The sequence below is a fragment of the Schistocerca cancellata genome, chromosome 5, assembly GCF_023864275.1.
Source record: "Schistocerca cancellata isolate TAMUIC-IGC-003103 chromosome 5, iqSchCanc2.1, whole genome shotgun sequence".
NCBI classification, from domain to species: domain Eukaryota; kingdom Metazoa; phylum Arthropoda; class Insecta; order Orthoptera; family Acrididae; genus Schistocerca; species Schistocerca cancellata.
The window spans coordinates 1,706,773-1,733,768 of NC_064630.1; the positions used below are offsets into that span (position 1 = coordinate 1,706,773).

General features: G+C 42.0%; 1 protein-coding gene across 5 annotated transcripts in view; it reads left to right on the top strand.

The window, feature by feature from the left end:
- LOC126188113 (uncharacterized) overlaps positions 1–26,996 on the top strand; it is a 77,419-nt gene that overhangs the window by 2,060 nt on the left and 48,363 nt on the right. The window lies entirely within an intron of this gene.

The window sequence follows — 26,996 nt, forward strand, 5'->3', positions numbered from 1 at the left end:
CAGTCCCCTTTCAAGCAAAATGTAATTGGTTCATGTTTTGAAAGGTTGTGCTTAAATTTTAGTCTCATTTTGTTCCTTTGTAGATTCTGTTCTATTGAATCATTTGTTTTTCATGCTATTCATTCTTGACTCTTATGCTCTTTGGAGTTGTTTATCCCCTTTCCCGGAGGCAGGCTACATGTTCGCAGAGTACATTCCCCCCCCCCACATCTTTGTACTATGCTTTCTAAGTGTAGCTGTTTTTGCGTATGCTCATGTGAATCCAGTTGGTGATTTCAGTATTAGTGAATCAACAAAGTATTTGTTGCACTTCTATTTCAATCTCTCCACATAAAATTAAAAAAAAAACTATTCTTCTGACATTACTTTGTAGTGTTAGGGGTGGAATTTACATTGAAAGTTGTTAAATAGTGCTGGGTTTGGGTCGACAGAAGCGTCCGATCCCACGTGTCGGCTTTGACCCGTGACGTAAGGGTGTTGTCGTGTGTGACGTCATGACGGCGCAGAGTTTGGTTTGAGTGTGGCTGTCTCCAGTGCTGTTTTATCTTATTTTATTTACTTTTCTGATCTGTTCGTTCTATCTCGTGAGATTTTTTTAATTTAAAAACGCTTATTACTTATTTTAATTATCTGTTTCCTCCAATTTCTGTTTTAGTTTATTATATTTATCTTTCTGATCTGTTCGTTCTATCCTGTGAGATTTTTTTTTTTTAAAAAGACAAACACTAATCAGCTACTGAAGCATCGTTATCTTCTATGGGTTGCAGGGGTTTATTTATATTTAGTTTGCCCCCCCCCCCCCCCCCCCCTGCCCAAAACACCCCATTTCCCGCGCTTGTCCCGTTAGTGTCATTAGGCTTCTTGTGGAAAGTGTGTGTGTTTGTTTTTGTTTCCGCCATATTTGTGACGTCATGGGTCAAAGCAGACGGGCGGGATCAGACGCGTCCGTATTTCCCTGGGTTTCTACATTGGTTTCTTTCTTAACATTCATGACCTCAAAATATTTTTTGTTGATCGATTTTTATTTGTTTGATAAATTGTAGAAATGGTGTAATTTAAAACTATAGATTGATGTTTAATTTATTCTTTATCATGTGACTAGTTTTGGTCAAAGAACATTATCCAGCAGAGAACTTTGCTAACAGAATGTTTTGTATGTAAAAAAATACAGATGCAAAAAAAAACACAATGTCAAAATATAATATTTATAAATAATCCAGAATGAGATTTTTCACTCTGCTGCAGAGTGTGTGCTGATATGAAACTTACTGGCCGGCGTGAGTCGTGCTTGGTTTGCTCAGTTGGTAGAGCACTTGCCGTCCGTGAAAGGCAAAGGTCCCGAGTTCGAGTCTCCGTCCGGCACACAGTTTTAATCTGCCAGGAAGTTTTATAAATAATGTTAAGTTGTGCAGCAGTTAGTGGACCTTCTGTGACTTACATGTCCTCTCACTGTTTTTTTCTTTCCTGACCCACCAATGCATTGATGTCCCCTAATAGTATATTAGCAGGTCTGTCAGGGATAGCAGATGTTATCAGCTCAAATTCTTCATTGAAGGCTCAAACTTTTGGCGATTGTCTCCACTGCTGTTATTGACTGAGACATGCATACTTACTTTTGGGGACTGGAAGTCTGTAACTGTTTTTGAAATCCTTTTGTCAATTATGATATATGTTCCCGCCTACAATCCCTAATGGCTGCAGTGATTTCCAGCAACCACCAAGGCACTGTCTTCCGCCAGGGGCAACTTGAGGAACCAGGAACTGTTGATTTATCCAACTGGGGCCCGCTCCTGAATTTTATACACAACCTTTTGTCGCTCCTCACCTTCAGAGTTAGAGTTGGTGCTTTACACACTTCCTCCTGTATTCAAGAGAATAGGATACTGCAGGGCTCTGTACTGAGCGTCCCACTCTCTTTAGTGGTCTCACAGCAACTCTGGGGTCCTCATTATCGCCCTTCTTATATGCTGACAACTTTTGTATTTCATTTTGCTCATCTATTGGTGGGGCTGAACGTCGACACAGGGAGCCCCGCGGAAAGTGCGATCGTGGGCCCTCACCCACAGCTTACAGTTTTCAGCCTCCAAGACTTGCATCATACACTTCTGTCACCGTTGTACAGTTCTCAACTTTATCTTGATGATCATCTTGTTAATGTGGTAGACTCTTAATGCTTTTTAGGATTGGTTTTTGATGTCCGCTTAACACGACTTCCCCATCTTCGTCAGGTTAAGCAAATGTGCTGACAGCACCTTAACATTCTTCGATGCCTGAGTAACACCGACTGGAGTGCAAATCGCACTACACTGTTACAGCTATACAGAGCCCTTGTACAGTCCAGTTTAGACTACGGGAGCATGGCGTATGCTTCAGCATTGCCCTCAGCATGGCAGGTGCTGGCCCCTATACACCACTGTGGAGTTTGACTTGCAAAGGGAGTGTTCCAAATGAGCCCTGTGAGTAGCCTACTCGTGGAAGCTGGCGTTCCTCCATTGCAGATCGGGCGATAACTGCTGCACACATTCGCAGCGTGCCCGACTGTCAAAATTACCATCTCCTTTTCCCTAACACGGCAATCCGTCTCCTGCAATGGCAGCCCAGATTGGGGATTACAATTCTATTCCTTGTCCAGTCCCTTCTCAATGAGCTCTAGTCTTTTCCTGTCCTCTGGGTCCACTCACATACACCACCATGGCGTTTACCTCTACCACAGCTTCATCTAGACCTCTCACAGGTTGCAAAAGACTCGGTTCACTCTGCGGCCCTCCGCAGCCTGTTTCTCTCTACTCTTGTCTCATCCCAGGGTTCAGAGGTAGTTTACATGGATGGCTTGATGGTTAATGGCTACGTCGGGTTTGCTTATGCTCATGCAGGACATACTCACTTGCACTCCTTACCTAATAGCTGTAGTGTTTTCACTGCAGAGCTAGTAGCCATCTCTTGCGATCTTGAGCATATCTGTTCCTGCGCAGGCGAGCTCTTCCTCGTTTGTCGCGACTCCTCGAGTGCCTTAAAACCTCTCGACCAGTGCTGCAGTGCTGTCCTTGCCCATCCTTTGGTAATAGCCATCCAAGAGTCTGTTTGAGGACATAAACAATGTGGACGGTCAGTGGTCTTCGTATGGGCTGTGGGACATATTGGAATCCTGGGAAATGAACTTGCTGACAGGCTAGCCAAACAGACTACTCATAAACCGGGTCCATAGATCCACAATAAAATTGGAGATTTCATTTGACTTGTTTAGTGCAATGAAGTACATGAACCCGTATTTAGCTCCATCACACAGTACCAGAAATTTCGCTTGACCTACGTAGCTCATCTACATCTATGTGATTACTCTGCTATTCACAATAATGTGCCTGGCAGAGGGTTCAATGAACCACCTTCAAGCTGTCTCTCTACTGTTCCACTCTTGAATTGCGCACAGGAGAAATGAGCACTTAAATTTTTCTCTGCGTTCCCTGATTTCTCTTATTTTATCGTGATGATCATTTCTCCCTATGTAGGTGAGTCCCAGCAGAATGTTTTCGCAGTCGGAGGAGAAAACTGGTGATTGAAATTTCATGAGAAGTTCCCGTCACAACAAAAAACGTCCTTGTTTTAATGATTACCACTCCAATTCACGTATCATGTCTATGGCACTATCTCCCCTATTTCGCGATAATACAAAACCAGCTGCCCTTCTTTTTACTTTTTCGATGTCATCCGTCAGTCCTACTAGACGCTGATCCCACAGCACACACCAATACTACAGAATAGGGCAAACAAGCGTGGTGTAAGCAGTCTCTTTAGCAGACGTGTTGCACCTTCTAAGTGTTCCTCCAATGAATCACAGTCTTTGATTTGCTGTACCCACAACATTATCTATGTGATCATTCAAATTAGGATATTTGTAATTGTAATCCCTAAATATTTAGTTGAATTTACAGCCTTCATATTGGTGTGACTTATTGCTTAATTGAAATTTAGTGGATTTCTTTTAGTACTCATGTGAATAATTTCACCATTTTCTTTATTGAGGGTCAATTGCCACTTTTCGCACCATACAGGTATTTTATCTAAATAAGTTTTGCAATTCGTTTTTGATCATCTGATGACTTTACAAGACAGTAAATGACAGCATCATCTGCAAACAATCTAAGAAAGCTACTGAGATTGTCTCCTACATCTTTAATATAGATCACGAACAATAGAGGGCCTATAACTCTTCCTTGGGGAACGTCAGATATCACTTATGTTTTTTCATCTATTACTACAAACTGTGACCTTTCTGACAGGAAATCACAAATCCAGTCACACAACTGAGGCGATATTCCATAGGCACACAGCTTTCTTAGAAGATGCTTGTGAGGAACGGTGTCAAAAGCCTTCTGGAAATCCAAAAATATGGAATGAATTTGACATCCCCTGTTGGATTCACTCAATACTTCATGAGTATAAAGAGCTAGCTGTGTTTCACAAGAACTGCGTTTTCAGAATCCCTGCTGACTGTGTCTCTTCAAGGTACTTCATAATGTTCAAATACAGTATATGTTCCAAAACCGTACAGCAAATCGACGTTCATGATATGAGCCTGTAATTCGACGGATTACTCCTACTTCCCTTTTTGGGTGTTAGTGTGACTTGAGCAATTTTCCATTCTCAAATGAAGTCTATGATACCTATCACTCAAAGTCTACCATACCACAGAATCGCACACAACTCGACAAATCTCCAAAACTTACTCATATAACTAATATCGAAACTCCAACCTTACCAAAGTATGTAAAACAAACTTGTTGATACCTGCCAATCACAGTTGAACATCATTACCAACAGCTAACAACACAGCCTAAAAATTCATAAAAACTGCATTAACATCTATTTCTATGTACAAGAAATGCACAATTATGCACCTTAACAATAAAAAAGACACTTACCAACCAAAGTCAGTTGACACACGAATCTAGCGATAGCAAAAACAATGTCATAAACTCAATCTCTCAAATGGCCAGCCTAAACTTCTTAAATGAGGAACCTCTCCACATAGAAGACCCTACATTTGCGTCTTGCCAACAACACGACGTTATACTGGTCGGTAGCCTGAGATGCGGCAACTTTCCTCAATCATCATATCCATAAATAAAAAATAGAAGAAAAAGAAACGTAAAAGTAAATCTCCAACTATAAACAATACACTGCAGTAATAACCCCAAACATGAAAATGAATCTATTACCCATAACTGCCAACTTGAAAGTAACTCACTTGCAAATTGCCAGAATACTACTATCACAAACAGCACTCAAAAGAGCTCAGTAAATCACTAACATCTTACTCGGTTGACAAACATAAACATCCCACACTAGAGAGCACCACGGCATACTCAAACATGCCCTCTACAAACTTGGTCCATTTCAAAAAACATCACACACACCGTGGCGTCACACCACACAGTTAGGTAACTGGTCAAAGTGGACGCACATTATCACAAACTTTGGTTGATGCATGAGAGACAAAAATTCTCTTTCTTCTGTTGTGCTCTAAGCTAATAAAATTTATCGACAATTTGGGTTGTCGGGTGTTCTGCCGGATATCAGCGTCGTACTTGCACGATATTTCGGTCACGTAGCTCGTGACCTTCATCAGGTGCGACCTGAGACTGCTCCTCTGGACCAGAGACATGGAGATGGAAAACGGGCCCCTGACGGACTGCCAGGCGCACCAGACTGAAGATGGAACACCCAGAAGTGGGACTGGTGGGCGCGGACCGCAGAGGGAACATCCAGAACCACAGCGGACGAAAAACGGAGCGGCAACGCTCCAGCAGGTTGCAGGGAATGGGTGCGGACCACAGAGGAAGCGCCTGCAGCTGTTGGTGGAGGGGGAAGGCCATAGGCGTAAATACTGGACCAGGTCCACTCGAGGAGCAGTCTCAGGTCGCACCTGATGAAGGTCACGAGCTACGTGACCGAAATATCGTGCAAGTACGACGCTGATATCCGGCAGAACTCCCGACAACCCGAGATGTCATTAGATCGCCGGGAAAGCCTGAAGAGTTAATAAAAATTAATTAATTAATTTATTAAAAGATAATACACACAAATCAGAAGTTTACCCTTCAGAAATGTGTTGCTTATAAATAATCTGAAAGGCAAGAGAAATGAATGAGCATTATTTGCATTCCACAGAATTATTTGCAAAAATAAAATAATGAATTTTTCACATTATGGTAGTGTGTACACTGGTTTCAAACTGGCTCCCATTTCTATCCAGGACAGCTATGTATATAGTACTTTTCCTGCAAAATGTCAGTTGTCCAGTTTCAAGTCTCAAATAACAAGTGTTTCAATTTGTCAGTAAGTTTGAAGTATAAACACCATGATGCTGAAAATATGTTAACTTACATGTAATTTCTCATTCTGTTTTATTTGTAAAGACTTGTGCTTATAGTCTCCTTCTTCTTCTTCCTCCTCCTCCTCCTCCTCCTCCTCCTCCTCACAGTGTTAGACATTTGCCAGTCATATTCTTTAGTTTGGTGCCTCTGTTGTCTGTGTTCTGTTGCTATCAGATATCTCCACCTTATTCTTGGAGTACCTATTGATCTTTTCCCTATTGGTTGAGAATTCATTACTATTTTAGACATTCCATTTTCATTCATTCTTATGACTTGATCTCTCCAGTCATTTCTTTGCTCCCTGATCTGTTCATTTATGCTTTTTAACTCCCAAGTTCTTGTCTGATTGTCCCATATCAAATCAGATAAACAATAGCCAGCTGTTATTTTCATAAAAACTCCATTGTTGTGGCTAGTATTTTTCGTTGATACCCAGCTATTATTGCCAAAGTATTCCAGCCATAACTTTAGGTGGTATTGCCATTGTTTTGTAGACCTTCACTGTGGTTTCTTTCCTCACTTTTTATCCAGTGTTCTGTATATGGTTCCATTAATACAACTGAATCTTTCAAATTTTTTGCTCTGTCTTTTTCATTTGCAAAGACGTGGTATTTTCCAAGACATTGGATTCATTCACTTGCTCTATTTTCTATTCATTTATTGCAGTTTTGCTTGGAACTGTGTCTTGACCCTTAAAAGCTATAACTTTTATTTTTAAGTTTAGCACTTGCCAGTAATATTTAATTTATGAATGGGTTTTTGAAGGCTGTCCTTGCTGTCGGCTGTAAGAAGCTGGTAATCGTTAAAGACTGTTGGATACTTCTGCCGGATAGAGTAATGGGTTTAAAACTCGTACGTCTTTCAACGATTGTCTCCACATATTGTAAATGTGCAGTAGATATCGAAAGCATTGGAGACGAGCTGCATCTCTGTGGTAAGCTTAAATTTGTCGCTACTTTAACATTCTCTTTTCTGGTAATGGCAATTTTAGAACCTTATTGCATTTGTTGGATTGCTGTTAGTAAGTGGTGTGGTGTCTCTCTTCTGTTTACTAGTCCCTGCAGTGTTCTCCTATTTACACTGCCAAAGGCTTCCACATAGTCAGTAGGTAGCAAATGTGTTTCTCTATTATATTGTGCATGCTTTTCAATTATTTTTCTGATTACGTGTGTTGCCCGAATGGCAACCGCCCCCTCTGAGCTCAGTTTGCTCCTTTAATAAACTATTCCCAAAAATTGCAGCGAGTTTTCGTGTTACTATCTTGAAAAACATCTTGGTCCAAGGTTGTGTAATGAAATACTATAATTGTCGCAGTATTTTCCTCTCCCCTTTCTTAAGTATATTTGTTACTGTGACTAATTTCCAGCTGTTTGGAATTTCCTTCATAGTCCAGCGTTTGTTGAAGAAGAGAAGTAACATAGATTTCATAAGAGGAGACACAAACTTCATCAATTCAGTGTGTGTGTCGCTGTATCCTGATGTCTACCCATTTTTCACTTTTTGTAGCACATCCTCTAATTCTGTCACCTCTTCCATTTGCTTCGTACTCTTTTGTCCGAAGCTTTTTATAGAAATCTAACCATTGTAACTTACTTATCACTTAAACATTCTTATTTTTTATCTTTATTAAAGTACTTCATTACATTGTGTGAAAATTCTTGCCTTCTATGAATAGAGTTTTCTACTGTCTAACTGACCTGCTGTGACTTTACCCTAATTCACATGTGCTAATATGCCTCCGGTAGCTGTGCCCCTGTCGAGTCTGTCATAGGCAGGCTATTTTATATTGTGTGTTCCAAACCAGGTTTACAGTTGAAAACACTTCAGTTGCATTTTGACATTAAATAACTGTTTATGGCCAGCTTGAGTCTCAATTATCATAATTTAATGTGCAGATAAATGTTTGGTCACATACTATATTCTGATGATGTCCCATAATATGATTGTTCGAGTGCAGTAACTTTGCATAGACATACTGATTCACAATAATTTACGTGTGGTGAGTAAATCCTTAAGACATTTTTACAAATCACTTTCCTTGCAATATAACAGTCAACTTGGTACATAGACAATGTGTACAGTAAGTATGATTTGGAAATAGTGTGGTTCACAGTCCAATACTATTGTCAGAGATTGCAGAATGCATTGTTCAAGATAACTCAGTTCATGAAATTGAGAGTTCACAGTCAATAATTGAAAAATAGTCACTCTATAAACTCTCTAACATGGAATTTACATAAAACTCTGCCCAACGTGATTTATGCTAACTTGTCTGCCTACATTGTGCAGTAATTTTGAGCACAGATCTTGCTCATATTATGACCTTCCACAGACTGACTAAAATGGCTTCCAGCAGTCTCTCTTTTATAGGATTACAGTAATTAAAACTGAAGTTTCTGTTGTTGTTTGCTGGAGTTTTTAAGTGACAATTAAAAATTTACATTCCTAATTAACTGAATAGTGGACAGAGTTTCTTCTGAATGTGAACTTTTAGATACAACAATAACTTCTATTGAATTACGCTGTCTAGCGTGCCAAAATATGGGATCCTACTTCAGTAACAATGTTTTAGTTAAGAATGCTAATTAATCTGAAACTAAAGGTGTGCAAATGTTACTGCCATATCTTCGACATTGGCTGTACAATTGCTTCACTCATTTGTATATATTTTTGATCCATTTTATCAGGTCATTAGTTATTGGGTATATGTTTACATATGAATTATTATAAAAAAGTTAAATGTTACTGGTATTTGTAATTAGCATGGTTTTGAGGTAAACCAATTACACTTATGAGTTCTGATTAACCAGAAGAATCTGATCGATCTTAAAGAAGACATGTTAAGTTGCAGACAGGCACAATTAAAAGACACTTACATAAAGCTTTCAGTCACAGCCTTCATCAGCAAAAGAGAAAAACACACCATTCATAAACACAAGCACACGTCATGCACACATGACAACGAACTCCAGTATGTCGGGCCAGAATGCAACTATCACAGTGGATGCAAGCAGTAATCTGGAGAGGGGGGGGTGGGGTGGAGATTGTTGTAGTGTATGGGTGCAGAGAGAGAGATGAACGCTGTCTGGTGGAATTTACAGAGACTAGACTAGAGTGCCAACAGGGAGAGTGTCAGGAGGTTGAGGTGCAGGGAGGTTGTGGTGCACCACATCATCCTGACTCTCTCCCTGTTGGCACTCTAGTCCTAGTCTCTGTAAATTCCACCAGACAGCGTTCATCTCTCTCTCTCTCTCTCTCTCTCTCTCTCTCTCTCCACCCATACACTACAATCGCTTCCCCTTCTCTCCCCACCCCCCCCCCCCCCCAAAAGCTTTATGTATGTGCTTTAGTTGTACCTGGCTGCAACTTAATGTGTGTTCGTTACAGTAAGTAACAATCTATCTTTTCCTATATTGTTGATATTCCTACCTGAAGTTTCCATTGTTCAGTGAATAATAATAATAATAATAATAATAATAATAATGACATAATAATAATAACCAGACATAACATCTGAGAAAGGAAAGAAATAATAATGATAATTGGGTAACTGTGATTTAATAGTGAAGATTTTGGGTACTGTGCACAGACCATATAAATAATGCTGTAGAAAATATTTGCAAAATCAAATTTTAAAAAATAAAAATTTTGGGGAAAATAAAAACATAATGGGAAAAAATACACCTGCTTTGTTACATCATAGACTTGCTTCACTCCTGTTGTTAGTTATTTTTGTATTCATCTTTACCTTATCTTGTCTGGTTTTGTAGTAGTTTGTGATATACAACTTTTTTCTTTTAAGGAATCTCTCTGAATCATCGTTCTAGTATATTAATGTATTTTAATTTCTTGGACTTCTTCCTTTGATTTCTACAACTAGTGACTGCTTGAGCAGTTTTTGCTATTATAGTTCTGATGTTACCCCACTCTTATTGCAAATCTCTCTCTTATTGTGTACTTATGTTTATACAGTCTACAGTCAGTTCTCATATAATTTTCTGAGGAGGGTTTTATATATATATATATATATATATATATATAAAAAGAAAGATGATGAGACTTACCCAACAAAAGCGCTGGCAGGTCGATAGACACACAAATAAACACAAACATACACACAAAACTCTAGCTTTCGCAACCAACGGTTGCCTCGTCAGGAAAGAGGGAAGGAGAAGGAAAGACAAAAGGATGGGTTTTAAGGGAGAGGGTAAGGAGTCATTCCAATCCCGGGAGCGGAAAGACTTACCTTAGGGGGGAAAAAAGGACAGGTTTACACTCGCACACACACACATATCCATCCACACATACACAGACACAAGCAGACATTTGTAAAGGCAAAGAGTTTGGGCAGAGATGTCAGTCGGGACGGAAGTACAGAGGCAAAGATGATGTTGAAACACAGGTGAGGTATGAGCGGCGGCAGATTGAAATTAGCGGAGATTGAGGCCTGGTGGATAGCGAGAAGAGAGGATATGCTGAAGGGCAAGTTCCCATCTCCGGAGTTCTGACAGGTTGGTGTTAGTGGGAAGTATCCAGATAACCCGGACGATGTAACACTGTGCCAAGATGTGCTGGCCGTGCACCAAGGCATGTTTAGCCACAGGGTGATCCTCATTACCAACAAACACTGTCTGCCTGTGTCCATTCATGCGAATGGACAGTTTGTTGCTGGTCATTCCCACATAGAACACTTCACAGTGTAGGCAGGTCAGTTGGTAAATCACGTGGGTGCTTTCACACGTGGCTCTGCCTTTGATCGTGTACACCTTCCGGGTTACCGGACTGGAATAGGTGGTGGTGGGAGGGTGCATGGGACAGGTTTTACACCGGGGGCGGTTACAGGGGTAGGAGCCAGAGGGTAGGGAAGGTGGTTTGGGGATTTCATAGGGATGAACTAAGAGGTTACGAAGGTTAGGTGGACGGCGGAAAGACACTCTTGGTGGAGTGGGGAGGATTTCATGAAGGATGGATCTCATTTCAGGGCAGGATTTGAGGAAGTCGTATCCCTGCTGGAGAGCCACATTCAGAGTCTGATCCAGTCCCGGAAAGTATCCTGTCACAAGTGGGGCACTTTTGGGGTTCTTCTGTGGAAGGTTCCAGGTTTGAGGAGATGAGGAAGTGGCTCTGGTTATTTGCTTCTGTACCAGGTCGGGAGGGTAGTTACGGGATGCAAAAGCTGTTTTCAGGTTGTTGGTGTAATGGTTCAAGGATTCCGGACTGGAGCAGATTCGTTTGCCACGAAGACCTAGGCTGTAGGGAAGGGACCGTTTGATGTGGAATGGGTGGCAGCTGTCATAATGGAGGTACTGTTGCTTATTGGTGGGTTTGATGTGGACGGACGTGTGAAGCTGGCCATTGGACAGGTGGAGGTCAACGTCAAGGAAAGTGGCATGGGATTTAGAGTAGGACCAGGTGAATCTGATGGAACCAAAGGAGTTGGGGTTGGAGAGGAAATTCTGGAGTTCTTCGTCCGGGTTATCTGGATACTCCCCACTAACACCAACCTGTCAGAACTCCGGAGATGGGAACTTGCCCTTCAGCATATCCTCTCTTCTCGCTATCCACCAGGCCTCAATCTCCGCTAATTTCAATCTGCCGCCGCTCATACCTCACCTGTGTTTCAACATCATCTTTGCCTCTGTACTTCCGTCCCGACTGACATCTCTGCCCAAACTCTTTGCCTTTACAAATGTCTGCTTGTGTCTGTGTATGTGTGGATGGATATGTGTGTGTGTGCGAGTGTAAACCTGTCCTTTTTTCCCCCTAAGGTAAGTCTTTCCGCTCCCGGGATTGGAATGACTCCTTACCCTCTCCCTTAAAACCCATCCTTTTGTCTTTCCTTCTCCTTCCCTCTTTCCTGACGAGGCAACCGTTGGTTGCGAAAGCTAGAGTTTTGTGTGTATGTTTGTGTTTATTTGTGTGTCTATCGACCTGCCAGCGCTTTTGTTGGGTAAGTCTCATCATCTTTCTTTTTAAATATATTTTTCCCACGTGGAATGTTTCCCATATATATATATATATATATATATAGGGTTTCTGCTGCTGTTTGGTCGTACAAAATTTTATTCGGAAATTGTTTGGTCATGGAATGGCTGACTGTTTGTCACTACACTCTTATTGGTTAACTACTAATTACCAGATTCGTGAGAGCTCTATTTCACAAATATGTAGATTAAAACCACCCAAGTCCAGTTTCTTCATTATAATTAGTTACCTGCTATAGCTCTGACTTTGGTGCATTATCCATCTTGATTTGCATCTTTTACCTAAAGAGCTCTTACTTTCTCCCAGTGATGTAACATACCCCCAGTTGTTTTAGTTTTGCGAGGCAGGCAAAATGCATTTGGCCTGGGAAATATCTACAAGACTGACTTTGCAAACTGCCCATCACAGAAACTGATGGAAACTGTGATTTCGATGCACCAGTCAGTTGTTGTCACACCTCTGCGCATGCATGTCCTCTGTATGCTCTGTACCAAGTACTTCACTGAATCATTATGTGTGAGTTAGTGAGAGGAACAGTTGTGTTTTGTCACCAGCTAAATACGACACAAAATGATGGTCGTGATAAAATGCCATGTGTTTGTTGTTGAGTGTTATGCGCAAAAAACAGCGTTCGTGCGAATGTGTGCAGAACTGTTTGTGCGAGCGTCTAAGACGGGAAGTGTTTTGGCAAAACCTCCAGCAAAGTCTGCAATGTAAATCTTGGTGAAAAAGTGACACAAAACAGGCTCTGTAATGAATAAAAACCACAACCATCCAAAAAGTTTGAACATCTTAAACTGTGAATGCTAACTTGTCTCTTCAGAAACATTTAACCCATATGTGGATCAACTCACAGAAGATGAACAACTGTACGGATAGTTTCAGCTAGACGAATCAATGGCACAAATTACGATGACAACCTTGTCGCGAGCACGTGAGTTGTTTGGAAAAGAGTGGACTTTCAGCAGAAACACTGCAATCTCCTGGGTACCTTGATCATGTGGTCTCCCTGTGATTGTTGGGTGTGAGGTTAACTGAAAAGTCAGCTGTACTCAAATAATCCACACTCTACAAGAGCTAGCAAAACACTGAAAACACTGTCACTATTGTGTCTCGGGTAGAGCTGCTAAGCGCACCTCAGTTTAGTAAAGCGATCAAAGCAGTGCATCAACGTCAATGGCAGCATCCTCTGTGATGTTCATTAACAAGGGACAACTTTGTGTCAGTCTTATTATAAACATTTTATGGGGCCATTTTTATTTTGCCCACCATGTATATTTTTTAAAAATGTTTTACATTCTCGAGCCTTAATGTTTTTACCGTGCTTTTTATATACCTCTCATTTTCTTCTAGAAGTTTACTCTTTCCTTCTTAACATTACCAATGTTGCATCTTAGTTCTTGCAAGCAGTTGCTTCTGTATGTGTTTCTGTGGACTGCTGTTGATTCTTTTGTTGAACATTTTGTGTGATGAGGCGGCATAGAGTCTTTCAGTTTGATTGTTTCAAGTATATTGTATATGCCTTTCATATGAAATCTGATAAAAGTAATATCTTAATTGTCAACCGAATGAGGTGCCGCAGTGGTTAGCACATTGGAACCGCATTCAGGAAGACGACCGTGCAAACTCATGCCCAGCCATCACGATTTAGGTTTGCCATGATTTCCCTTTCAGACAAATCCTGGGATGATTCCTTTGAAAGGGCTCAGCTGACTTCCTTCCTCATCCTTATCTAATGCTATGGGACGGATGACCTTGCTGTTTAGTACCCTCCCCCAAACCAACCAGCCAACCTATCTTTATTGTCTTGGAACTCAGAAACAGACACTTCTCTCTTGGCCTGTGCATTTTCAAACAGAGAAAATCAATTCATAACTCAGTGTTTTACAATGTTAGGTCGTACTGCAACCAATATTATTCTGTTTGCCTGGCTCCTGTACTTGCCTTTAGAAATCTGTAATAACTTGAACAGAAGACAGTTGTGACATCCTTAAAAAAATTCATAGGGAGCGTTATTAAGTGCAGGCAGTGTGATCTGACTAATCTTGTGGAAGAACTCCCAGCTAAACTTGAGGTTGCGGTTCCACTGACTTATACCAGAGAAATATTGTGGGAATGTTCTGATCTTTGTAATTTTAGTACATGTACTAATTGCAAGGGTTTCCAATCATACTGTTTAAAAGATGCAGACATGCTTCAACAGATTTTAATGGCAGAGCAGTACTATAGTGCACGGGTTGACGTTCCATTGAGTAAGTAGCTAACATCGCAAATATACAGGGTGTTCAGAAACAGTCTGAAAAGTTGTAAGGGTGTTGCATGGTATGTTGTGCTGAGAAATAAATGTGAGAGAAAAAACTCAACACATACACCATTTCTGATTTAATTAGCACTGAAGTTTGCCAGTCAGGCCATTGTGCGCACAAATTCAAGTGACCCACCAGAGGTGATGTCATCAAATATGTTTTTCATTTAGTTTCCTAAAACTCAACAAGCGAGTGATACAAAAATTGGATGTGGGGCATTAGTAAGGATCAATCCCAAACCAAAGGCTAAGCAGTCTCGTGCAGTAACATGTACACTTTGAGAACAACTGACACTAATTATGTCTAGCGGGCTGGTTGAATTTGCACACACAATGACCTGATTGGTCAACTTCAGAGCTAATTAACTTGGACATTGTGCAGTCTATTGAATTTTCTCTTAACAATTATTTCTCAGCAAAACTTACCCTGTAACACCGTTACGAGGTTTTCAGACTGTTCCTGACCGCTTTGTACACTCCAGGAAAATATGTTTGGAGCCAGCAATAAAACAGGAAATTTTTCAGTACGAAATGTGTCTGTCGTGCTTGTCAGTCTCCAGAATGTTCAGAAAGTAGAATTTTTTTTTAGTTTATAAGTTAAAAGTGTGTTTTTATTATTCTAGAAGGTAAATAGTATTCAAAGATGCCTTAGAGACACTTTGAAGTTGGAAGCTAAATAGTCCAACAGTGCCCAATAAAAAACATTTGAATTTTTTACTGTGGAGAACTGCAGCATATATGCCTGCAAGAAACTAGAATTGTTGGTAAATGCAGTCGTTGCCATTGTAACATTGCAACAACACAATATCAGAATTCCCACCAACCAGCTTTTATTCTGCTTCCACATGAAGGAATATACTAAGGCACTGAATGACACAATAGTCACTACACACACACACACACACACACACACACACACACACACACACACACACACACACACAGTAAGGCACTGTGGCCAGCTGTGGAGACACGCACTGTTTAATTGCTCGCGCTCACTGTATAGGGTTGCAGCATTCCTTCCCTGTGGAGAAAAGAAGTCTGTGTCATCACACGAGAACAGTCTGAAATGGTGTGACAGACACCAACAGCACCCACTCCTCCACAAGAGACCGTAAAGGAGCATTGGTGACGGAGGCACCAGATCCGTGTCCACCTCCGTGCAGGCACTCGACAACAGAGAGGGCAGAAAGACGGGAGAGGCAGTGGTGGTGATGTGCCGTGGAGATGGAGGTGGCACCGTGCCAGTTACTCCGCCCGGTGATGGTCACACCTAGCACAGAGGTGGCGCAGGAGCCGGAGGTGCTTGCCCCGTGCTGCGGGAGCCAGCAAGGTGAGCACTGGTGGCTGGCCGGGCTACGGCTGCCAACTGGAGTGAACCTAGAAGAGCTCAAGAACTTGTTAAGGGCTTCCGTGGGAGGAGACTGCATGATATATTTTTTCATCTTAGTTTTGAAAGTACAGACCATCTGCTCTGCCCCACCATTAGACTGTGTATGAAATGGATGGTTTGGGGGGTGGAGGAGGACGAGGTGGCATAAGTTGCCTTGTTTGTCACAGGGGTATATGGCAATCCTTCCAAGCAAAAAAATCTTTGTGAGAGCTGTGACCATAGCTACTGTGTATGCGAACGGGCAGTGAAACACGTGAGGAAATTTTGAGAAAATGTCAACTACTACAAGCCAAAAGGAGTTAAGGAAGGGGCCTGCAAAATCAGCACAAATATAGTGCCAGGGCCGCTGGAGCTTCATTGGGGAGAGAGGCCCATGCTGCTGCTAAATTGGTGGCACATATCGCACAGGCTGACATGGGATATGTGATAACATTTCCAATTCTTGACCAAAACATGTGGTCACGGGCCAGCAATTTTGTATGAGAAACACTCCATCGGTCCAGGTGGAGAAGTCACATGACGACGTGCCACAGTGCAGACGGGATCACAACACTTGGCATCGATTCTTCATTAGTGGACAGTAACACACCTTCAGGAATGGAGCGGCAGTGGCAGGGAGCATATAATAAATGTGCAAGAGATCTGATGATGCCCGACCTGGTGGTTTATGCAGCCAGTTGCGACGGACAAATTGAACAACGTGGCATAAGACAGGATCAGCTGCGACAGTTTTCAAAATCCGAAAACTGGTAACAGGAAAACTACCCACAGTGTTTTGGGCTTTGACATCCACATGGAAACACAACAGTTCATCCTCATAAAATGCTGGATTGGGTTGCTGTTAATTTTTACAACAGTTACCAATGGAGTAGATCATTCACTAGAGGAGATAGACATGACAACAACCAAGGACATAAGTTGTTTGAATTTTGATTTTACTTGCTCCCATAAAGCTATATGGATTGGGCATCCATGTAAGAGATGGGGTCACCACTGGTTTCATTGTGATGTGAGCCTTGAAAGTGACAGCGCACACTAAGCTTCCAAAAGCAGGAAGGAAAATTCCGAGCAGAGCACATCCAGTTGTTGACACAGAACTTGATCCGATACCAGATGCACTTTGACAGAAATAGAGAATCCACAAATTTTCTGAAGACGTGTAACCCAAGTAAGGTATCAATGTTGGCATCATCCACCAATAGAAAGGCCAAAATGCCAAACAACTGCTTTATACACTGCTGGGGTAGAAAACTGTCCAATATGGGTATTTGGTGTTTGGTTTGACTCACCAACCAACGAGAGATGGGATAATGTTGGTGACCCCAGATACACAAATGTCTTAGAATTTAACATAGTCATTGCCACACATGTGTCTAATTGCATTTTTTACATCTTGTCCATAACAAGTACCTCAATATAAAGTTCTTTTAGGGCTACAATCACTTGGGAAACACTGTTCACATCCATGTTCATGTCTGATGAAGGGGGTTGATAGTTGCACACAGATGCAGTGTACATGTTTTTTCTAAAACAGTTGCACATTGCCCAATAGTTTGGGCATGCGGCGTGCTTGTGTTGAGCAAAACAATACGGGCATGATGAGAGAGGAGCACAGGGCCAGTGTTGTGATGATGTCTGCTGTTGCGGTTAGCATGTTGCTGCCCCGTGTGTCGCGAAGGCTACGATTGCACGCTTGTGATGTCATCTTCGCCCTTTAAACTAACCGACAGTGGCCGAGGAGGAGAAGCAAGAGTGGCTACTTCACATCAAGCTTCTATCTGTTTTCCTGCTTCCATAGATACACTATGGGATCAAAAGTATCCGGACGCCTAGCTGAAAATGACTTAAAAGTTCATGGCATCCTCCATCGGTAATGTTGGAATTCAGTGTGGTGTTGGCCCACCCTTAGCCTTGATGACAGCTTCCACTCTCGCAGGCATACATTCAGTCAGGTGCTTGAAGGTTTCTTGGGGAATGGCAGCCCATTCTTCATGGAGTGCTGCTCTGAGGAGAGGAATCGATGTCGGTCAGTGAGGCCTGGCTCAAAGTCGGTGTTCCGAAACATCCCAGAGGTGTTCTATTTTTATTTATTTATTTTTTATTTACACATCAATTTCCATAGGACCAAATTGAAAAGCAAATCTCCAAGGTCATGGAACATGGCAGTACGTGAAATTACAACATAAAAGTAATAATGGATAAAAATAAATTGTTTATGAAACCGAAAAAAGTCAATCCATAACTTTAAGTAAATGCAATCAACAATACAACACGAATCAGCTTAATTTTTCAAGGAACCCATCGACAGAATAGAAGGAGCGACCCATGAGAAAACTCTTCAGTTCTGATTTGAAAGTGTGTGAATTACTACTACTATTTTTTAATTCAAGTTGTAGTTTATTGAAAATGGATGCAGTAGTATGCTGGACACCTTTCTAAAAGAGTTAGGGAAGTCCGATCCAAGTGCAGGTTTGATTTCTGCCGAATATTAACTGAGTGAAAGCTGCATATTCTTGGGAATAAGCTAATATTGTTAACATGAAATGACTGTAAGGAATATATATATTGAGAGGCCAATGTCAAAATACCCAGACTCATGAACAGGGGTCGACAAGTGGTTCGTGAACTTACACCACTTATGTTCCAAACTGCCCGTTTCTGAGCCAAAAATATCCTTTTAGAATGGGAAGAGTTAACTTAAAATATAATACCATAGGACATAAGTGAATGAAAATAAGGATAGTAGATCATGTCAAACAATCACTCACTTCAGATACCGTTTGAATAGTAAAAATGGCAGCATTAAGTCTTTGAACAAGATCCTGAATGTGGGCTTTCCATGACAGTTTAATATCTACCTGAACATCTACAAATTGGAACTGTTCAGTTTCACTAATCATATGCCTATTCTGTGAAATTAAAACATCAGGTTTAGTTGAATTGTGTGTTAGGAACTGTAAAAAATGAGTCTTACTGTGATTTAGGGTTGGTTTATTTTCTACAAGCCATGAACTTGCGTCATGAACTGCCCTATTTAAAACCGAGCCAATGTTGCGCACAACATCCCTTACTACCTAGCTAGTGTCATCAGCAAACAGAACTATTTTACAGTTACCCGTAATACTAGAGGGCATATCATTTATACAGGGTGTTACAAAAAGGTACAGCCAAACTTTCAGGAAACATTCCTCACACACAAATAAAGAAAAGATGTTATGTGGACATGTGTCCGGAAATGCTTAATTTCCATGTTAGAGCTCATTTTAGTTTTGTCAGTATATACTGTACTTCCTCGATTCACCGCCATGATTTCATATGGGATACTCTACCTGTGCTGCTCGAACATGTGCCTTTACAAGTACGACACAACATGGGGTTCATGCACGATGGAGCTCCTGCACATTTCAGTCGAAGTGTTCGTGCGCTTCTCAACAACAGATTCGGTGACTGATGGATTGGTAGAGGCGGACCAATTCCATGGCCTCCACGTTCTCCTGACCTCAACCCTCTTGACTTTCATTTATGGGGGGCATTTGAAAGCTCGTGTCTACGCAGCTCCGGTACCAAATGTAGAGACTCTTCGTGCTCGTATTGTGGACGGCTGTGATACAATATGCCATTCTCCAGGGCTGCATCAGCTCATCAGGGATTCCATGCGACGCAGGGTGGATGCATGTATCCTCGCTAACGGAGGACATTTTGAACATTTCCTGTAACGAAGTGTTTGAAGTCACGCTGGTACATTCTGTTGCTGTGTGTTTCCATTCCATGATTAATGTGATTTGAAGAGAAGTATTAAAATGAGCTGTAACATGGAAAGTAAGTGTTTCCGGACACATGTCCACATAACATATTTTCTTTCTTTGTGTGTGAGGAATGTTTCCTGAAAGTTTGGCCGTACTTTTTTGTAACACCCTGTATAAATAAGGAACAGGAGTGGCCCCAACACTGATCCCTGGGGCACCCCCCTACTTGACTGTACCCCACTCAGACCCCACATCACAGCCGTTCTCAACATTGTGAATAATGGCCATTTGCTGTCTGCTGCTAAAGTAAGAGGTGAACCAATTGTGAGCTACTCCTTGTATTCCACAATGATCCAACTTCTGGAGCAATATTTTGTGATCAACACAGTCAAATACCTTAGTTAAATCAAAAAATATGCCTAGCATTCAAAACCTTTTGTTTAATCCATCCAGTACCTCACAGAGAAAAGAGAATACTGCATTTTCAGTTGTTAAACGACTTCTAAAACCAAACTGTACATTTGATAGCAAATCGTGTGATATAAAATGATATATTATTGTTACATACATAGCCTTTTCAGTAACTTGACTAAACACTGATGGCATAGAAATAGGTCTAAAATTGTCTACATTATCCCTTCCTCCATTTTTATAAAGCGTCTTTATTACTGAGTACTTTAATCTTTCAGCAAACTGACCATTCCTAAAGGAAAAATTACAAATAAGACTAAATAACATGTGCACCACAGTACTTTAATATTCTGCTAGGCCCTCCATCATATCCATGAGAGTCCGTGGTCTCCAGTGATTTAATTATTGACTCCTGCCCCCCTTGTCTGTATCACAGAGGAGCATTTCAGACATCAATCTCAGAAAGTAATTTGCCAAGAAAGTTATACGATTCCCTGTAGAAACTAAATTTTTTATTTAATTCACCAGCACTGCTCAGAAAATAATTGTTAAATACTTTACATATATCTGATTTATCAGTAACAAATATTTTTATTACAAACTGACTTTATATCATCTACCTTGTGCTGCTGACCAGACACTTCCTTCACAACTGAACATATGGTTTTAATTTTATCCTGTGACTAAGATATTCTATTTGCATACCATACACTCTTTGCCTTACTGATAACATTTTTAAACACCTTACAATACTGTTTGTAATGGGCTACTGTATCTTGATTGTGACTACTTCCAACATTTTTATAATTCCCACTTTGTTCTACATGATATCCTTATCCCACTAGTCAGCCACCCAATCTGCCTATTACTGCTAGTACCCCTTTTACAACCTTCTAATGGAAAGCAACTCTCAAAGAGCATGAGAAATGTGTTAAGGAAGGCGTTACATTTATCATCTGTGGTACTGGCACTATAAGCATCCTGCCACCCTTGTTCCTTGCCGAGGTTTAAAAAACTGTCTGTTGCTGTTGGATTAACTTTCCTACATAGTATGTAATTATATGTGACGTGTGTGAGTACAAAAGACTTTTAGTGTTAAAATTTGTGCATCTTGGTCTGAAAGGCCATTCACCCTTTTAGTAACAGAATGCCCATCCAGTAATGAAGAATTAATAAAAACATTGTCTATGGCTGTGCTACTGTTCCCCTGCATCCTAGTTGGAAAACACACAGTCTGCATCAGATTATATGAATTTAGGAGATCTACAAACATCCTTTTTCTTGCAACATCATATAAAAAATTTTATATTGAAGTCACCACATATAACTAATTTCTGGTACTTCCTACAAAGTGAATCAAGAACCCTCTCTACCTTGAACAAAAATGCTTTGAAGTCAGAGTTAGGGGACCTATAAACAATAACAATTAGAAGTTTAGTTTCACTGAACTCAACTGCCCCTGTACACCATTCAAATATCTGTTCAATGTAGTGTCACGATACATCTATGGACTCAAATGGAATACTGTTTTTTACGTACATAGCAACTCTCCCATCCCGCAAGGAACTCCAGCCAGCTAATCTGTATCCTGGTAAAGTAAGCCTCTGAATTGTCAAATTATTTAAGTGGTGCTTCGATATACCAATAATTTCAGAGTCAGCATCTTTAAGCAGTTCACTAACTTTATCTCTAATACCTCTTATATTATGATAAAATGTACTAATTCCTTCTCCTCTGAGGGTGAGCCCTCCACGAGTGATTCCACCACCACCCACTGCACTGTCACCTATAAGCTTTGCCAGCCTCCCCTTCCCATACCTATTTAGGTGCAGGCCATGCCTAGTGAAACCCGATCTGCTGAGAGACCCATGCCCTCTGCTATTAGCACCCTCTCCAGCCCCATGATAATGCACCTAACAGCCACATTAAGATGATGAGGATTCAGGTCAGGACTCTGTGCAGGCCAGTCCATTACAGGGATGTTATTGTCATGTAACCACTCCGCCACAGGCCGTGCATTATGAACAGGTGCTCGATCGTGTTGAAAGATGCTGTTGCCATCCTCAAATTGCTCTTAAATAGTAGTAAGCACACTGGCAGGTGATGTTTCCATCGGATCGCTACATTGTGTACCATGATTCGTCTCCACACAATGTTTTTCAACTGTTTAGTTGTCCAATATTTATGCTCCTTACACTAAGCGAGGCTTCGTTTGGCATTTACTGCCGTGATGTGTGGCTTATGACCAGCCGCTTGACCGTGAAATCCAAGTTTCCTCACTGTCATAATACTTGTAGTGAATCCTGATGCAGTTTGGAATTCCTGTGTGATGGTCTGGATAGATGTGTGCCTATTATACATTACGACCCTCTTCAACTTTGAGTAGTCTCTGTCAGTCGACAGACGAGGTAGGCCTGTACACTTTTGTGCTGTACATGTCCCTTCATGTTTCCACTTTGCTACCATATCGGAAACAGTGGACCTAGGGATGTTTAGGAGTGTGGAAGTCTCATGTACAGACATATGACACCCAATCACCTAACCATGTTCGAAGTCCCTGAGTTCCGTGGAGCACCCCATTCTGCTCTCTCATGGTATCTAATCACTACTGATGTCGCTGATATGGAATATCTGGCAGTAGGTGGCAGCACAATGCACCTAATATGAAAAACGTATGTTTTTGGGGGTGTCCAGATACTTTTGATCACATAGTGTACTTCAAAAGACTGGGAAATGTTCAAAACCTCTGTGTGAGAAGGATTTTAATGTTATAAAGCACGTTCACAATCTTCTCTATCAGGGGCTAAGTGTATTGTAATATCAAGAGCCATCAAATCAGCGTATGAGTCACACTGAGCTTCAGTGATGACTAGGCCGTTGCCATTCCACTGCCAAATCTCTGTACGACTGTTGTGGCCACTTCTGACAACAGTAGAAATCAAATGTGAACAGCAATAACATCTGTATGTTTACAGTAATAAGTAGATAGCAGCTGACAAATTGCATCAACAGTGAGACAGACAGATTCCTAAAGAGGAGCAAGCTGACACAAAAGTTGATAAATCACGATGAGAAATCCACTACAGAAGAAAGTCTTACACACGTGGGGGTCAGTAACGCTAAAAGGTTGGAAATGTTGCCAAAGGTATCTTTATATGCATCCCAATCTTCTGCAGAATCATTGTGCAGAGGAAACAGTGAGGGTGGCATCAATTGCAGTGAACCCTAGTGCGTCAACGAGGCTGCCAAATTGATTAGTGTCACGGAGAGTGCCTGCTGTCGGCTGGTGAGAGATTGCTGCTGTTCGACATGGGAGTGAAGAATTTCCTCCACTGAAATGCCGGACATAGTGCCCCGTGAAACAAAACACGTGTAGTAGAATACCGCACTCATCACAAAAAATACTGGAACATTGCACAAGCACAGTACCAGAGTTCCCACCAACCAACTTTTATTCCACTTCCACGTGAAGGAGTATACTAAGGTACTGAATGAAATAGTAATCATTATATATACATATAACCAAGGAGTACAATAAGGCACAGTCTAACAGTGAAGTGTACATTTGTCACATAAACATTATAGTGGCTGAAGGTCTGGCGTTGTGGCTTACATCAGTCTTTTTTTGCACACAGTGCTGCACCTGCTGTGCCATCTGTGTTGATGTGAGGCAGCCTCTTCAGGCCAGCCATGGAGGCATTCACTACTTATTAGGCATGCACACGGTGTAGTGTTACAAAAATTACAAAGAATTATACACTGCATCTGTAAAGTCATGCCGTAGTTGTAATCAGTCACAGGAAAGCGATGAAACAAGTTAGCAATGTGAAACAGGATGGAAATGAAAGAGAAACTCTCAAAGTGTGCATTCCTGCTCAGTGCAGTTTGCTGTAGCTTGTATTTGTATGCCTACACACTGTAAACAATATTCTAGTTCTTCCCACACACGTGCAAAGACATCTGGTGTAACAGAATGAATAGCCTCTGTGGTTATCTGTTTTAAATGATAAATGTCGTCGATACATTCAGTGAAGACTTTTGTGTGTAACAGCATTAGGTTCAGAGGACCATGTTGACCGTTACTTATAACCAGCCCTTCCTATCCACTGCTGGAGAAATTTTGTATCCAGATACTCACAAACAGCATTGACGTACTGTGGAGTAGCACTCTCGTGTTGAAAGATGACACCTGGAAATTATGGCACTGCATACAATTGCAACATGTCAAGGTTTGACAGCACAGTCTGCTCAGAAAAGAAAAATGGGTGTATAACTTTATCACTCATCAGGGCACACCACACAGTCACCTTAAGGAGCGTTACTTTCATACTCGATATAACTGTAAGGATTTTTCAGAAGCCCATATTCTGATGTTACAGTGATGAATATGACCACAGACATGGAAAGTGGCCTCATTGCTAAACTTGATCTCCTTCATAAATCGTTTATCATAGTTGATATCATTAAGTGTTTCTGTAATAAACTTGAATCATCTGGGTCTATCAGTCAGTTTGATAGCACGACAGTTTTTTTTGGGGTCTCCTTAGCTAGCTATCCCGTACAGCTTCTGCGGCACCCACCGAAGGCCTATCAGTACAGGGTTTGTCCAGCAAACTGCCAGTATGCTCTAACTGCTTATCTCGCCGATTAACATTATTTCTATGTGGTGACTCTTTGTGGCACACGTGATGATATTCGTACTGAAAGTTGGTCACGGATTCAAATTTAGCAAGCCACAGAACACACTGAACTTCCCTCTGTACCATCCGTATCTCGATTGACAAGGCTTGATCCACTGCAGCTAAGTGGTTTATTGCATTGAGTTGTCACCTGTACGTGCAGTGAACACCACACTGCAGAAACACTTATGATAGCATCCAGCGCAGCACAACTTTCAATCCTTCTGTTTCATTTATGTTAGCCACAACAGGCATTCATAACTGTACCATGACTTTACAGACGTACTTCATTTCATTCACATTTAACAGGCTGGTGAATGAGGCTTGCCAACATTCTGATTATGCTGCTTCTTGAAAAAACTAATGTTGTGTGCTTCTATTCATATTCTATTGTGCCTACATTTTTTCATTCTTCCAGCATACCAGATTCCAGCTAAAGGCTTCTTTCGAATTAATTGTATTTCAAATCTTGTACTCTGTATAATCAACCCTTCCCCCATACACACACACACACACACACACACACACACACACACACACACACACACACACACACACACATTCATGTAGAAAGCACTATAGTATCACATTGTAGTATATACACTCCTGGAAATGGAAAACAGAACACATTGACACCGGTGTGTCAGACCCACCATACTTGCCCCGGACACTGCGAGAGGGCTGTACAAGCAATGATCACACGCACGGCACAGCGGACACACCAGGAACCGCGGTGTTGGCCGTCAAATGGTGCTAGCTGCGCAGCATTTGTGCACCGCCACCGTCAGTGTCAGCCAGTTTGCCATGGCATACGGAGCTCCATCGCAGTCTTTAACACTGGTAGCATGCCGCGACAGCGTGGACGTGAACCGTATGTGCAGTTGACGGACTTTGAGCGAGGGCATATAGTGGGCATGCGGGAGGCCGGGTGGACGTACTGCCGAATTGCTCAACACGTGGGGCGTGAGGTCTCCACAGTACATCGATGTTGTCGCCAGTGGTCGGTGGAAGGTGCACGTGCCCGTCGACCTGGGACCGGACCGCAGCGACGCACGGATGCACGCCAAGACCGTAGGATCCTACGCAGTGCCTTAGGGGACCGCACCGCCACTTCCCAGCAAATTAGGGACACTGTTGCTCCTGGGGTATCGGCGAGGACCATTCGCAACCATCTCCATGAAGCTGGGCTACGGTCCCGCACACCGTTAGGCCGTCTTCCGCTCACGCCCCAACATCGTGCAGCCCGCCTCCAGTGGTGTCGCGACAGGCGTGAATGGAGGGACGAATGGAGACGTGTCGTCTTCAGCGATGAGAGTCGCTTCTGCCTTGGTGCCAATGATGGTCGTATGCATGTTTGGCGCCGTGCATGTGAGCGCCACAATCAGGACTGCATACGACCGAGGCACACAGGGCCAACACCCGGCATCATGGTGTGGGGAGCGATCTCCTACACTGGCCGTACACCACTGGTGATCGTCGAGGGGACACTGAATAGTGCACGGTACATCCAAACCGTCATCGAACCCATCGTTCTACCATTCCTAGACCGGCAAGGGAACTTGCTGTTCCAACAGGACAATGCACGTCCGCATGTATCCCGTGCCACCCAACGTGCTCTAGAAGGTGTAAGTCAACTACCCTGGCCAGCAAGATCTCCGGATCTGTCCCCCATTGAGCATGTTTGGGACTGGATGAAGCGTCGTCTCACGCGGTCTGCACGTCCAGCACGAACGCTGGTCCAACTGAGGCGCCAGGTGGAAATGGCATGGCAAGCCGTTCCACAGGACTACATCCAGCATCTCTACGATCGTCTCCATGGGAGAATAGCAGCCTGCATTGCTGCGAAAGGTGGATATACACTGTACTAGTGCCGACATTGTGCATGCTCTGTTGCCTGTGTCTATGTGCCTGTGGTTCTGTCAGTGTGATCATGTGATGTATCTGACCCCAGGAATGTGTCAATAAAGTTTCCCCTTCCTGGGACAATGAATTCACGGTGTTCTTATTTCAATTTCCAGGAGTGTATAAATGGGAAGAGCAGTTACAAGTACAAGCCAGTATATTTCACATAAGACAAAATAATTTGTTAAATTTTTTGAAGTG